General features: G+C 50.2%; 1 protein-coding gene across 1 annotated transcript in view; it reads left to right on the top strand.

The window, feature by feature from the left end:
* Nucleotides 1–3,501: 3,501 nt before the first annotated feature.
* Nucleotides 3,502–4,565, top strand: part of H3F3B (H3 histone, family 3B (H3.3B)) — a 2,327-nt gene continuing 1,263 nt past the window's right edge. Inside the window, exon 1 of the mRNA XM_004693503.2 lies at nucleotides 3,502–3,611. The gene's annotated coding sequence lies outside the window, so the exon portion shown is untranslated. The remainder of the gene's footprint in view (nucleotides 3,612–4,565) is intronic.

The following is a 4,565-nucleotide window of genomic DNA, read 5'->3' as shown; positions in this document are numbered from 1 at the left end:
TCTGCGCGGTCCGCGCCGAGGACCCAGTGCGCCTGCGCCGCGCCACGAGAACGTGAAGACCCCCCGCACGGCAGCAAGGGTTGCTGGGAGTTGTGGTCCATGCTTCCGCTGGAATTTTACCGTCAGCAGAGGGTTGCTGCCAAAGAAAGGGACCACAATACCCAGAGACCCTTGCAGACAGTGTCCCGGATGCTGACGGCTCGCGACGGCTTGTGGGGATTGCAGTCCAGTCGCATCCCTCGGTCGTACGTCGCTTCGCCAGCTTCGTAGGGGAACCTTTTCTCCAAACCCGAGCCTCTGGAGTGGAAGGGCCCCAGGGCTAGAGAGGCGCCACCGCCATCTGTGAAACTGCTCCAAGTGTAATTTCCCTTTCGACAGTGTCCGAGTTATCCCGCCTCCGTATTTAGTGCATCCTGGGCCCGGCCCTGGTGCCGGCCCCTGCTGTGCTTAATCTGTGTCCTACGCGCTTAGAGCTGGGCCTCTTGCTGCGGGCACCGGACTTCGCCAGCCTCCTCCGGACTCCTGCAGCGGAACGGAACTGAGAGGCATGAAGGCGAGTCCGCCTGCTGGAAGTCAGCTGAGAGGCTGTGATGACGACGGCGACGCCACTCGCGCCCTCTGCCCGTCGACCCGCAGCCTCAAGTCCACGCCTTGGCTCCCTTCTCTGCACCTGGCCTGACCAACTTGTTTCCAGTACATTAGGGGCCAAGGAAGAATTTAATCTCCGTGTAGAATAGCCTCGGGTACACTGGCAAGTTGCAGGGGTGTTGAGAAGCATCACACAGTACCCAGAAGGAGGGCCTGGACGTGGTAGCAGGTGCGGTTTACAATCCAGTCCGGTTCCCTTTCTTTTCAGAGAAGTACTTCGTCCTCCCCACTTCCTGTCAGTCAGCGAAGTTCTTCATGTTGCGGCCTGATCCCCCACACTGGGGCATGTGAGCACCATACAAGGGTCTTTAGCAAGATTAACGCTTGTCACTTAGATTTGTTTTCCATATTGGATCTATTGATATTTAAATCCGTTGTTTTTAAAACTGATTTACGTTTTATTAGGTAGCATTATTGTAGTTAGTCATCTTCTCGTTAAAGAGTTCCAGTAACCCTAGGGGTGAGGGAATATAGGGTGGATGGAAAAGAGTGTTTGAGAATGACACACACTTCCTCAGTTCTGAGTAACCTCACATCAGAAGCCAAGTAGTCTACAAAGTTGAGAAATTGCTATTTCCTAAACAGGCGAAATCAATTGTTTAACCACTAGGGGCGTTTGAAGATGAAAAATTTCAAGAGTATAAGCAATTATATATTACTTTAATTCTATTAGTAAATCCAAGTAATTGGTTTATATGTTATCCCCAAAATAGCCGAGTAAGCTTTGAATAAAGAACCATAGCTCATAACCACTAGATCTTAAGTAGATACCATGAGCTTCAGGACCAGTGTGGACTGGCAGAAGTGAGCAAGATCATTCAACGGGCTTCATTTACAAGAGGAAACTGAAACTCAGAGAGGTAAAGTAACTTGCACAGAGTTACTCAGCGAGTTCTGACAGAACAGGAACTAGGACAGTGGCCGGCACTGCTGCCTCACATTCTACATTGTTTTGATTGTTTAAACTCTTTTCCTACATTGCTTTCCCTCCCCTGTAACAACTTGGAAATAAGGAAAACATATGGCTGCCAAATTATTTCCACTAACCAGCCTTAAATAGATTATATAAATCCCTATCTACTTTGTCTTGGAACAATTTTAGTTTTCCAATAATTAAAAAACAAAAAAAGCTAAAACTGCCTCTCCTGTTGAAGGCAAGAAGCAGATAGTTGTGGATTTTCTTGAAGAAAACTCAGAACACAAACATCATTCATCTCAATGCCTGTTCCTTCTCTAGGTCTTTTAAATAGTCAATAAAAAGATGAAAGTATTTGTTTGGTTACATCCCAGAACATCTGAGCCAGCTAAGCAGGTTGTTACCAGCTCCTGATTTCTCGCTTTACACAGACTGAAAGGACAAGAGCATCCAGCCTGGTTCCTCTCTTCATGGAATGAGAAAGCTTCATTTCCTCCTGTATCCTAAATATTGGACAAAAGGCAAAAATTAACATTGATTAAAGTTATAACATTAACATTTGAATGTATGATAACAAAAACATTCTGCATTTTAATATTGAGAGGGCTGCAGTAATGAGGAATTCAAGTAGGGATTGAGCTATTTTAAGATAGCTGCTTCTTCAAATTGGGCATTTTTTTTCCCCTCTATTGATATCAAGAGGGAACTTTTGGTATGGCAAGTAACTTTTTTAGGTATTTGTATTTATGTACAGTAATTCTCTGAGTTAAAATGTCTACATACCTGATTTTGCTACTTTTTATTTTAACTACTATTGTCAACCCAGAATTAGAACTATCGAGGAAAATATCCATGGCTCTATTTCAATTTTTTGAACTGTTTGGCTGGTCTTGACCTTAACCTTACTTTGGTATTTGTATATACTTTAATCAGCTGAAAAACTGAATATTGCAGTCCATCCAAGACATTTGCTTAGGCAAAAGTAGGGATTATCATTTTCATGCATTTGTCATGTTTTTTCAGTAGTAATGTCTACCAGGATGTACCAATAAACACATAGCTAATTTAGTTGTCTTTACTCTTGAAGGACAATGCTAATACAATTTTAGGACAATTCCCTTTGTGAATGTGGTTATTTCATGCTGTTGAATTACATAATTAAAAATGTATTGCTTAGTAGGTTCCTTCTTGTGTAACTATACTGAAATCACAAAGGGTTTTTGTGATAGCCTAAGAATATACAGTTCTTATAAAATCTTTTGTTGACATTTTCTTTCTTTTATTTTCCCCTCACCCCAACAAATAAATGAACTGACTTTTGGTTAAAATGTGTATGTGTGGCATATAAAATACTTTGTAACATAATATGAGTTACTGAGTTCTAATTATCCTTTACACTACTTACTTAGTCAAAATGTCAATGAAAAATAATCACCAGGAAACATTTTATTTTACACTGAAAAATATTTACAAAACTTTAAAATAACCTCTCCTTCTCCTGCATTGCTTTAGCTTGATACAAATAAGATTAGGCGCCTACCCATCCGGACTCTTAGATCCTAACAGGGACCGATGCAATTCATTTGCATTGACTTTCTATTGTAGAGCTTTGGAACCAAGGGAAGGATCCAAACATAGCTCCATTTTATCCAATCAGAAGGGCCGCTTAGTGCTAAACCCTGATTCGTCCGTTCCTCTTTGCATTCGTCCAATCACCAGGCCACTTTAACAGCCAATCAGAGGCTTAGATGTCCACCAATCAGGGAACGGGGCCGAAGCACGGCCTTTGTGTCGGGGGATGTCAGCGCGTCGGCGAAGGCGCCCGCCAATAGAGAGAGTCGTTGGTGTATGCAAATGAGGGTCCTATGACGCAGGGACGCAGCGTGAAGCGTGGGTATAAAGAGAGGGGCATCGGGGGGGTTCGGAGCGCAGAGCTGTTTGGTCGTTCGTTGGGGGAGCGTCTGTCTTTTCCTCGGCGACTGCGGCTCTTCGTTGGGCAGCCGAAGCGGCGCGGCGGTCGGAGGAGCGGCCCCAGACTTCACCCTTAGGTAGGCTTTCGCCGATTTAGCCGAGACTGGGTCTCCGGCAGCCGTTGCTGTTCGGCAGGCCGCGGCCGTTGAGGCCCGGGGCGGGCTGCTCGACCCCCGCGGCCGGCCCCCGGCGCACTCACTGTAGCGCTTGGCTCCGTACGCCACGCCGAGGAACAGGGCGGAGTAGCGGCCGAGCTGCGGGGAGAGGCGGTCAGGGCGCCGGGCGCGGCCGGGCGCGGGGTCGGGAGGGGTCGGCGCAGCCAGGGCAGCCGAGGGCAAGGCATCGCGCCGGCCCTGCGGGGAGAGGCGGTCAGCACCGGCGGGGAGCGAGCAGGTTCGGGTCCGGACTCCGGCACGGTCACCCCAAAATGAGCAGGGTCATCCGGAGGAGGAGGAGGAGCGGCCGGGAGGGGATGGAGAGGATGGAGCATCCCGGGGAGGGGAGCTCGGCAGGGCCGGCGCCGACTGGGGCTGCGCGGACTCCGCCGGACAGGGGGGCTCGGCCGGCGGCGCAGGGCGCGGGCACGTCCGCTCCGGGGCTGGAAGCGAGGCGCCAGGCGACCCCGCACCGGACCGGAGGACCCCACCTGGAGGAAGTGGGCACTCCCAGGAGAGCTAGGCAGGCGGTGGGCAGGGGCAGCGGAGGAGACTCCAGGGAGGGGGAGACAGGCCAGGAAGACACCAAGTCCCAGGAAGAGGGGCCCGGAAGCAGCAGAGGAGGGAGGGGGAGCCAGGGGAGGGGCAGGGACCCCAACAGCAATGGGCTCTTCCTACCTGTTGGCAACTCCTCCCTCCGCCGCGAGTCCTTGCCTGTTCTGACCCCAGTCCACAGCCTGCAGAGGCTGGCACTGCCGCCCCTCCCTGTAGGAGGGCACCGGCCACCCCTTCGGCTCCCAGGCACCCGCCAGACGAGTCCGACTGCCAGCCCCGCCCCCAGGGCTGGTGTCACCAAGGTGCACACCAGGCTGACC

Source organism: Condylura cristata, unplaced genomic scaffold (assembly GCF_000260355.1).
Source record: "Condylura cristata isolate star-nosed mole 26May11 unplaced genomic scaffold, ConCri1.0 scaffold00038, whole genome shotgun sequence".
Lineage (NCBI taxonomy): Eukaryota > Metazoa > Chordata > Mammalia > Eulipotyphla > Talpidae > Condylura > Condylura cristata.
The sequence above is the reverse complement of the archived record's forward strand: the minus strand, read 5'-3'. Positions and strand labels throughout refer to the sequence as shown.